Source organism: Melitaea cinxia, chromosome 12, assembly GCF_905220565.1.
Source record: "Melitaea cinxia chromosome 12, ilMelCinx1.1, whole genome shotgun sequence".
Taxonomy (NCBI): Eukaryota; Metazoa; Arthropoda; class Insecta; order Lepidoptera; family Nymphalidae; genus Melitaea; species Melitaea cinxia.
The window spans coordinates 1,962,013-1,974,222 of NC_059405.1; positions in this window are offsets into that span (position 1 = coordinate 1,962,013).

Consider the following 12,210-nt stretch of genomic DNA (forward strand, 5'->3'; position numbering starts at 1 on the left):
TAGCTAGCATATAACACAGTAGTAGGTCTAAGTACAATATAATTGACGAATCGCCTAGGAATCTGTTTTTATTAATGAAAATCGTCCTTCAGTCGGCACAATGAACAGCGCCATACACAGAGCGGACGCGACATTTTAGGGATGCGCGCGCGCATGAATACTGAACAGAGTAGGGTGGATATGTTTTAATGGATTTTCCTTATATACAGAACAAAATGTGTCGTAGTATTGACAATAATAGAAATAATTAATGGCGGAGGAAATATTCTGATCAACATGTGGAGTAGCCCAACAAGGAAAGTGCTTTGGTCTTAACGAAGATCACAGCTAAATAACGCTACTCTCAAATAGTGTTGTGTTCCTGCGATGAATGGGTGCAGAGCTCCTGTGAAGAGTCGGGAGTCGGTAATGCGCTTGTGATGCGCTTCTTTTGCAGGTGTGTCTTTACGGTAACCACGTTTACCATCACATGAGCCGTATGTTTGTTTGCCGTCCTACTTGTGTGAAAAAAAGTAGTTATCTACTGTCCTTCCTATCTACCATCAGCCATTGTTCAAGATATTTAAGTGTATCGTTTAGCTATCGGACGCGTGGCATTAAAATACAAAAAAAGTTATATAAAACAACCCAATCCTCTGTAGGAAATACACTTTACGTCCTATTATCATTTCTACTAAAAATAGTCAAAAAATTTCATCAAAATCGGATGACCCATTTTGGAGGAGTGCGACTAAAAATACAAAAATTTTTTGTTTTAGAAAACCACATTTTTCTGTGATTTAATTAAGGACTGTCAATGACTTTCAACAAATAATTACAATGTCAGTGGTTAGTACTCGACCGGTTTAACTGGAGCAATTTCGCAGAAAAGATGAAACTAATGATGAGTCAATATTAATGATTAAGAGAGTTTGAAGCCCTTGATACTTGCCATCTTATGTCATCATCCCTCTTAATCTGTTTACCCTTGAAGTGAACAATACACATCTATATACTCTATCTTCGTATACGTACCCTTGAGACGCGGTGATTACTAATTATATTTTGAGTATCCACATACTACAACCTATTTAAAAAAAACGTTAAAATTAGTGTTAAGGAAATAGTTTTAAAGACAAAAATACTATAAAACTAAATTTATTATAATTATTTGAGTTTGCATAGAAATAAGTAGCAATGTAAGCCATAAAAAATGGGTGAAGTCCTCTACATCTTCAAAGAGAAAATTCAATTGAAAAATTAAAAAGAAATATTCTTAAAAATCAAAAAAAAACACGAATAATAAATATATTTCGTTACGAATAGAAATTTACATTACTTTTGATTAAATTGCTCCTTCAAAAAAAAAATTAAAAAAAATAAATTCATGGCCACCGCGTGAAAATTTGACGCGCGAAACCAATTATGGCGCGCGTTATTGAAATAATGCGCCCATAGAACGGTCGCTCGCGAAATGTTTATTTGGTAGCCATTTTGAATATATAATGACTGTTTTTCTTTTGAAGGAAAATTTTCAAACGTACATCGATTAATTATGCATCGACGATATCGATATTATTTGCTTATTGTATTTTTTTATTTTTTTTTTAAAGTGCGTCTTATTTTTTATTCTTACCCGTATTCGTTTCCCGCATAAATAAAGTGCCTTATCCCCATCATTGGATTGTTACAGGCTAAACCGATCGATTATTATTCTAACCCTATATTTATTATCAATTCTTTTTACGTTTGTAATAAATTGGAATGAAAAAATAAAAATGAATCTGTCGTAAATATTTGTTACTTTCAGGAAATATTTCACAAATTTTAAACATAGCATTTGATAACTACAATTCATCGAAGCTCATTACGAGATGTAGGACTATTTCAAAGAAAATGGTTTTACGTTATATCAACGAATGGAAAAGCATTAATATTAGTAGAGACCGGCCCGTTTGTGCAGCTTACATTGACTCTACTTTTTACACCTTTGGTTTTCGTTTCCTGCTTGCCTGAATTACAAAAAAAAAAAATCTATATCAGCCGGACACAGACAATAAATTTTTTCACTTAGGAAGATGACAGTTTTTTTATACTGGACATATATTTAATTATTATATTTTTGAGAACAGTCAGTAACACAAGTATAATAACTGAAAGTATCCCATTGTTATGTAAATGACACTAAGAGACGGAGGTCGAAATAGATATGGGATGACAGGAGGGTCTTACTGGAACTGTGAGAGTTGTATCAAGGCGTTGATGTACTATATTTATTATATTATATTTTTTGTTTCTTATATATATTATTATTTATAATACACACTTCAAAAATACGTAACAGGAAGTAACTGAAATCGGTCGATCTTCCTAAGATTGATGTCTTAGGAAAGATCGACCGATTTTGATCATTTCATCCGATCTTTTAGTACTAAGTTACATTTTTTTGCGATTCTGCAGAACACATACACTGTATTTTAGTGTTATATTATTAATGTTATTATGATATTTTGTTTGTTACTTTTTTTTTAATTTTTACTCTTAACTGTGTATGAGGAATTGTGAATAAAGTTTTTATCTAAATATCTATCCAAATGTAATAAATAGAATGTAATAAACTAGATTATCCAGCGGTCTTTGAACCGCTATATTTATTTTTCCATGTTACAATTGTATTCTTTATTGCACTTAAAACACATTTACAGAAGTGCGAAGATATTGCTAAAAGGGATCTCTTCCAGTCAACCCATGGTGGTGAGAAATGATTTAACCGCGGGGCAAAGTAGTGCAAGAGAGAAGAATAAATAATAACAATAAAGTAATTATATAGCTGTGAACATAAATATGCTATACATACATATATACATATGTATTTCTTAATTTTTATTTTATTTTTCCATATATAAATCTTTTGTTGATAATAACTAACAAACAAAGTATCCAATTTGGTATAGACGTTTGGAGGTTATGTCCGGATATGTTTATGCGGAATGTGTGATTAATTTATACAGAAACTACTAAGTGCATTTTTATGAAATTTGGCATGACTTCAGTGTATACGATAGCGCTAGAATATGGTTTCATAGGAAGTATGAAAGAAAAAAAGTACAATTTCAAACAAAGTAATAGGTTCAATTACTAATAATACAAGACTAATATATTCCATATTTTTATCAACATTATTATATTATTAATAATAATTAGTTCCTTTAAAAGTGCAGTGTATCTTGCCGATTATTCTCTACAGAATCTATACTTTAAAAACGTTGGTAGTTTTAATGAACTAATTTAAACAAATACTTATAATTTTTAATTTTTAGAATGACCATTCAAAAGTGCTTTTCAAGCCTACTGGAATAAAGTAATTTTTGATTTTGTATTTGTTAATATACATAAGAAAACGGAAATGTGAAGTTTTTTTCTAACATACTAACATTTGTTGTGTTTGGTTTTTTTTCAGACGAATAAGTGGTGTGAAGCAAACCGTACATAACCTTGTAATCTCACAACGCTAATCTTATCAGCAGAGTCTTCAAAAGTAATTGAAGGAAAACACTCTGACTTTGGCAATTCCTATGGGAGTCCAATTATAAAAGAAGAAGAAGAACGGAAAATAAATACTCATTTTTGTGAGTTCTGTATATGAAAATGGCGCTGACATTAAAACGTACTTCGTATAAATAAGAACATAGATAATTAAATAATCTGAGCTAAATAGATACGTTAGTACGCAATTATATTTTATGTTAGACTTAAATTATTCGTGTTATTTTTAATCATCTTTAAATACATATAAAATGTCTGTTAAAGTTGTGTTGTGTAATTTTTTTACATATTTTTTTTTTGGCGGTATAAACAATAAAAAAATATTATTTATCTGTGTTTTTTATAAAACTAAAAGGTAAAGCACAGAAGGAAATATCCTGCTCAAAATCTGGAGCATCTCCATTGGGGAAGTACCTCCATCTTACAGAAGATCACAGCTAAATAATATTGCTCTCTCGGTAAGGTGACCAGAGCTTCTGAGGAGAAAGTAAGGTCGGCAACGCGCTTGCGATGCTTCTGGTGTTGCAGGCTTTTATAGGCTATGGTAATCGCTTACGCTTGTTTGCAGCCCTATTTATCTTATATGGCTACTCTTCAATTTGTCAGTTAATATAAATCGTTTCGTTTTATAAAAAAGTTTATATATTTAATAAATAAATAAATATTTCGCCAACGTAATACGTTTAATTTTTAACGAATTGCAATACTAGAGCTAAAGTCGATTGGAAAATAAAGCTGATTTGATAGAATATGATGCGGTCGTCTTATTTCGTATTGGCGTTACCTTTTCTTTCTTAAGAAATGCTTAGGCAGTTGACCCAAATGTTTTTACGTGGATTTCGTAATGCAGATTAGATAGGAGCTACGTGATGTTAGACAACTTTAGTTCAAGCTAACTAATCTCCCCGTCTAATTTTTGATGTAAAACTTCTTTACATACACTTGACTTGTGGATTAAGCTGGTGAATGCGTGACGAGACCGTTACGAAAATTGTGATCGAGCGAGAAGAACGGAAGTTGAGAGGGAGATATAAGTTAGTGAAGATAGAAAGAGAGAGAGAAAAAAAATATTTTATTCCCAATTATGGACAGTTACGTAATATACTCGTATACTCGCACAACTAAAACGAGATTCATAAAAATCGTTGCAGTACATTCTGGGGTTTGAATGTTTATACGGAAACAGACAAATATTAATAATCTATACTAATACTAGCTGACTCGGCAAACGTTGCATTGCCGCTAAACGCTATTTAAAAATAGGGTTTGGCGGTAGAAGGGTGAAAATTTAGTGTTGTATGTATTTTAACGCCAACTCATAATAAAATAATAAATAAATAATTTATCTAAAAATAAAAAATAAAATTTTTGGGGTAGACTACCCTTAAGATTTAGGGGGATGAAAAATAGATGTTGTTCGATTCTCAGACCTACCCAATATGCATACAAAATTTCATGTGAATCGTTCAAGCCGTTTCGGAGGAGTTTAACTACAAACACCGCGACACGAGAATTTTATATATTAGATGATTAAGATGAAAAATTTGTTTGTTTATTTGTTTAAGGGCGTTAATCTCAGGAAATACTGGTTCGAATTGAAAAATCCTTTTTATGTTGGATAGCACATTTACTGGGGAAGGCTATAGGCTATCTTTTTCTTAAAATTAGCGCATGTGACACCGCGTCGCAAAGCTAGTTAAGTATATAATGTACAAAATTATTCAAACAACGTCACAGACATTAGCTAGTCAATCACAGCTTCTGAGAAACAAAGTCAAAAATGCTTGACTCACGGCACAAGGACATCTGCTTTCAAAGAATCCAAGTCATTACAGCATACCTAGATACGCGCCTAGTCCTAGACTCGCGTTAAGCCTAACTTGCATAAAAATATTTATCCGTTAATGACTCGATGTGAATTCTTGTATGCAATTATGATAAGTATTTTTCGTTTCGTGTTGTTTGTAAATGTATAGCAAATAGCTTGTTAAAGTAATAATGTAACACACACACACACACAGAGATTCAAATTGACTATCCTTTTTTCTAAGTCAGTTGAATAGTAAAATATTATCAACCGCACAATAAATAAATAAATAAAAAAACAATAAATAAACACACACACAACACACACACACAAATTAAACTATATTTTTTTTAAGGTTATCGTAAAATAACTTAAGTGCGAAATTAGAACTAATTATAATTAAATAACTGTAAATATGTATTGGGCATTAATTTATTTACAAAAGTTAGCCAGAATTCAAGCAAATCATTAGCTTCATTGAAGAAGTATAAGTAAGAAAATGTAAAACCAATATCAGAACAATATAATTTAAATACACTATGTCGTAAATAAAATCGGTAGATCGTGGAATTATTCAGATCATTACAACCAAAGATATTCAACCATTTAATGAAATGGTCGAAAATCAAGAACTTAGTACATACATATTGTCCTATGGCCAGTTTCAATTTATCTATGAACTTTCTTACTAGATTTAGAATTTTGACGTAAGCTTCATATAAATTTTGTCAAATATATCGCTAGTTCATCACACCATTATCACAGCAGCCTTCCGCATTCCACTACTGGACATAGGCCTCCACAAGTTCACGCCAAAAATGGTGCGAATCATGTGTTGTGCCCATTGTCACCACGCTCACGCTGGGCAGGCGGGTTGGTGACCGCAGGGCGGCTTTGTCGCACCGAAGACACTGCTGCCCGTCTTCGGCCTGTGTATTTCAAAGCCAGCAGTTGGATGGTTATCCCGCCGACTTTTTAAGTTCTCAGGTATTAGTGGAACTGTGTTATCTCTTAGTCGCCTCTTACGACACCCACGGGAAGAGAGGGCTAGCTAGTTGGCAAAATCTAATTATTGAAAACGGCTCTTAGTAATTCGACCACAACATGTATAAACACTGAAAACTTCTAACCCCTTTCCCGTCAGTTACAATAATTGAAATTCAAAGGGCATCATCGTGAAGAACTGTCGTCATTAGTCTTTGTTGTTTTTTTATTAAAATTGTCGTTTATTGATGTTTTTCGTCCCTTCGTGGCAGGGACGAATCGCCGTCATTAGTTCTGTTGTCGACGAGAGTTGAAACTCGAGCCTATTGCTATGGAATACGTTTTTTTAATTATCAGTCCAGATGTTCAGATGTCAGTTCAATAGACTGTGAGCTCTTGAAGTTGAGTTTTTGTTATATTTTTTTTTTAGATTTAGAGGCTTCGAATCCTAACTGCGTTCTTTCGAATAAGAGGTTCTATAGGTGTTATAGATACAATTAAAAAAAATCTAGACCTTTTTTAAATTTTACGTTGTCTTAATACTATTTTTCTTAGCCCTAAAAACATCGATAAAGTGAAATATTAATACTGACTGCCGCATACAACTAAGAACCACATGTGCAAACAAATTCTTTTTCTCACGGAAGGTATCATGCGGGCTGAGTCTATCATAGTAGCTCTTCTATTTAAACTAAATCATATTTGAAAATGAGTCAGGAATTTATTTTCACGCGAAACGTTATTTATCAAACCTAGAGAACGCCTCATTCGAAGGAACGCAGTTAGGAGTCGAACACCTTATGTAGTAGGTGTAAGGATAACAAAACAATCAGATAGTCTGTACATTGCATACCTATCTGTTCTTTTTTAATATGTGAAAATATAAGTTATATTTTAAATTTCGAACAACAATATTTCCGACATATAAAACCAAACGACATTAATGAATAAAAAAAAAACTAAATTAAATTACTTCTAAAATGTTTCCAACAAGAAATCCATTTAAAATAATTATAAATTTTATAATATCTAGATCTTGTTCAACTTGAAACAGTATTTAATACTATTTTAATTATAGCAGACATTTAATGAGCATACTAAAATATCAAAAGAGTATGTATGAAGATTATCACAGATAATAAAATTTAATTGCAGAATGCAATGGGATCATTGCTTTGAGTGATTATAAAATAACAACTCGTAGATGGATTATGGGTCTGTTTTACTGGTGTGAATAACGCTATTTGACGGATGACGGTAACCAACACATGAAAGTTTTTGATATATTATTCATTATGACCATCAAATTCCACTATATTTAGGAAATATTTCTTTTCGCAAAGAATAATACAAAATTTGTAATTTATTAAGTGAGGAGGAACAGGTCCTAATGGCCTATACATTTTGCTTTTAAAGTCTTTTCGTAACTTATGTGCAGGATCAATTTATACACAAAAAATATCTATCAGTTGGTAAACCTGTCAGTCTACGGATCATTTACGTTAAGGAATTTATCTGTGTGAATATTATTTTTTTTTTAAATGGAATATACGTTTTGTGGAGTAGGATCATTGTATATTTTTTTTGTTTTTTTTTTTGTTAAAAAAATTAGTAGATGTTAAGAATTCAATAAACGATTTGAAAAGTTGTCATATATCAATATTGTAACATGTCGATAAATTCATTATTAACTATTCGTCGAAACGAGAAATAAAATAATGTAATAAGCTCTTATCGAGTATCGATAAAAAATGAAATAAATTAAAAATAAGTAGTTTATTCCCACTCTAAAAATACGACTCCATGACTATAATTATTGATTGTACAATCAATCAATCGTGCTCATTGGTCCGGAGCTGGCCAATGAGAGTTCTTAAAAAAATCTGACTATGAAGTAAGCCAAATATCAAATACACGTAAGAAACCTTTGTTACTCACTGTTCCAGAACGTACGAACAATATTAAATATCGAATATACGCAATAATGACACGTACCGTCAAAGAAATTCTGTTGATATTTGCGTGTGCCAATAATACATAAATAAACCTTTGGTGCTTACTGTTCCAGAACATTGATAAACTCAATTTCGAATTTTGAATACACTACAAGCAATAATAACTCTTATATATATCAAAAATTCCGCTCATATTTGCTTGTACTAATAATGCATAATTAAACCTCTGGTGCTTAATGTTCCAGAACACTGATAGATTCAACTTAAATTTCGAACATATAAGACGTAATATTGACATGTGTATAATTTAGTATGAGTCTGTGTGTGTGCGTGTGTGTATATGTAGTTCACATTTGCTTGTACTTTAATTCTTTATTTAAACTGTTAGTTTAAATATCGAATGTAAACACGAGTATTATACTAATATATATACTCATTTAAGATGATAATTTTATTTCAAGTAACGTATTCTATGGTCTTAAAAAATGCTTAACGACATTTCATTGACGTTTGTAATAAAATAGCGGGATGTAGTTCTTTTCACTTTAGACGATTATTCGTCGATTGTAGCTTTTTTAAAAATTGAAAATTTATTTTTTGAACTCTACAACGGGCTCTTGATGTTTTTATACGATCGAAAATCTTCCGTTTTTCCGTTTTTTTTGTAAGTGTGTAGTATTCTAATTATAATAAATGTAAAAAATAGAATTGTAATTTTCGTTTACTTATTTGCTTGTTGTTATTAATTATTCGTATTTATATTATAGATTGCATATTTGTTAAGAAAATGATATGACTGGCAAGAGGAATAAAAAAAAAACAAAAAAATTACAATCTTTCATTTATTGATAGGAAACGAAAAAGGAACATTAATTAATTACCTTAAAACAACATTCTTATTACTCCGAGTATCAGTCGACACGGTACAAACGTTCAGAAAAAAAAAATATGGTACGTGTGCGTCAAAATGCATGACAGAGAAAATACAAAAAAAAAAAAAATAATAACAAAACTAATGAAAAAAATCCTATTTTAATATAGTACTTTGACATTTAAACAAAAGTGTAGATAATTTTTCCGATTTGAAAATATAGATTGACATGGATCTACAATCACTATCACATTTTCGGCTATGTTAGAAGAACTAAAACTTTTTAAATAACTTCAAGGATAAAATTTAATTAATGTCAACTTCATATTTGTCTAAAGTAAAACTAAAAAAAACTTTTAAAATAAAATATATATTTTTTTTAACTTAAGCAAATTAGAGTGGAGTAAGGAGAGTTCCTAGAGGAAAGAAAATTATATTTATCTTGTGTTAACTTCTCTTCTCAGTACCCACTCATTTTTTTTCCTTTTCTCTTATTATCTTCATCGTATTTTTTTCTATAGCTCTTTTTATAAATAGCACGCATTAAGATATTATAATTACCATAGAACTCAAAATCGGGATGAATCGCACATATTTGCATGACTTCGCACGTATCCAGAGGAAAACCTTTCAAAGTAATTTATGTGACAGTTTCTATAATATCTATATGTAATTTAAATTTATATCTTTAACTATCGACAACATAAATAATTTTTTTCTGAACGTGTCATTAACTCCAAATAGCATTGTACATACAATTAATTAAGTTTTTTCTAATAACAAAAAAAAGTAAGAAATCAAAATAATAAATGCTTATAAACCGAAGTGGTAATTTAATACACAACAAAGAAAAATCCAAGGAAAAATAAGTCTAGTAAATTAACTTTAAGTCCTTGAATTTTTAATTTGTATGTAAAACTTAAATATAAAAACACATTGTTTTGCCGTTTCTTTTGTTCAGCTCCATTCAGTCGGTAACTAGGTTAGAATTAAAAGCTAAGTAAAACAAGAAATTACATAAAATGCGTATAAACGTAAGGTAAATTGTTAAATAAAATATACGTCGTAGACAGTCAGTGATACGGTTGAAAAACGATTCTTACGACATCCGGGGGATGGCAGCACTGTCGAGCAATATGATCAAGGCATCAAAACGACAATATGTCTATTGCTATCCATGATCTAAAGATAGTTGTAACAAGCTGTCTTCGACATATATTACGATACAAAATCGGAATTTTTTTTTTTTTTTTTTTAACTCTGAGTGACCGTCTCACCTTAAAGGACATTGACCCGGTACTAATTCGGTACAAAAATACTTTTTTTATACGTTACAAACAATCCCTTACCTAAATACTTAATATAATAAATTATATTAGTGTATTTTACATATATTCAATGAGTAATATAATAAATTGAGTACAATTTACAACTTGCTAGGCTAGATTGATAGATTGACTTATAACCGTCTTAGAATAACAATAAATTGTACGTCTCTTTTACACTAACTGTAATTACATATGAATAAAAGAGACAAGCTATGGTTTCTCAAGTACATAATAAATTAATCGGGCAAGAATACAATTTAGTACAAGTGTTACTGTGTCAAATATACTATGTTATCAACCAATATGCTTTGGTATAATTTAAATACGTGTTAAGGGTAAAATTATGTTGTTTTATTTATTTATTAGTCTCCAGTCTTCAGCCGTCATCTGAAAAAATAAGGACATATATTTATTGATAAAAGTATTATAACAACATGCTAATAAAAAAATACAAATTAACGACATACATTAGATTGAATTGATTAATTTGATTGAAGTCCAAGACTAAAAGAATATGACGTTGATAGTTTTAGGACAAAGCGTTTGGTTAAAGACGCAATATGACCTTGTTAGCTGGTGATCACTTTCAATGAAAAACTTTTGTATAAGATCTTTATATGTTGGATGGAGATTTTGTCTTTGCAACATGTGCAAAAAGACTGGATTAAATAAAATTTAGAAATACTGTTGTTTTATTCTTACAAATTATCCTCACTTCCTGCCCCCGGTGCTCAGATCCTGGAGCTCACTGCTATCGTCACTGGAGGCGCTGGGGCAGCCATTGTCATTCGTTCCTGACGCAGCCGCCATTGCCATCGACAGTGGTATGGTGATGAACTGCGGTTGGGTTGATGATGACGATGCTGTTAAGGGAAGGTTGTCAGGAATTTTAGAACCATAATTATGGGCGATTCAAAATTTACATTAAAATATATGCTATGCGATGCAAATTTTATGCCGTACACAATACAATTAATAAACATAACGTGTGTAAATGCATGATGTAAGTAATGTAAACTATGTTTTCAAAATATATAATAAAGTTAAAATCTCCAAATGATAGGAGTAATTATTCTTATTATTGAAAATAGAGATTACAGTATAAAACCGAACTTACAAAAGATCAAAGCTTAATAATACTGATTTAAAGAAGTGTTGTGTTCGTGTGGTTAGTAAGGTGACTAGAGATCCTGAGGGATTAGGGGTAGGGTTGGCAATGCGCTTGCGATGCTTCTGTTATTGCACGTGTTTCTAAGCTACGGAATCGCTTACCATTAAGTGAACCTTATTTGCTGACCTAGTTGTATAAAAAAAATTATATCCAAACAAATACCTCCTTCTTGTCCTTGATTAGCGAGTCCCAATATGAAGCTATGTGGATATCCCATTGCCAAGTTTCCTAAGCCCAAATTCGTTCCAAGTCCATCCAATCCGACTCCGGTTAAAACGCTCGAACGGTACAGCATTGCTCCTCCAGGAAGGTCGATCTTCGGCAGAAGTTTAGGTAAGGTTGCCTGGCTCGATTTGGTCTCGGTTTCAGAGTTCATGGATGATGTGGATGGTACATTGTCGGGTACGGAATCTCTGCAAAATTTTTTTTTTTTTTTTTTTTGATAAACGAAGATTTGATAAAGGATATTTGTATTATAAGCATGAAACATCATGGTGAAATCAAATATTTTTCTATGATAGGGATTCGTTCAGTAGTCGTACAGACTATTACAGAGGATATAGTAAAAG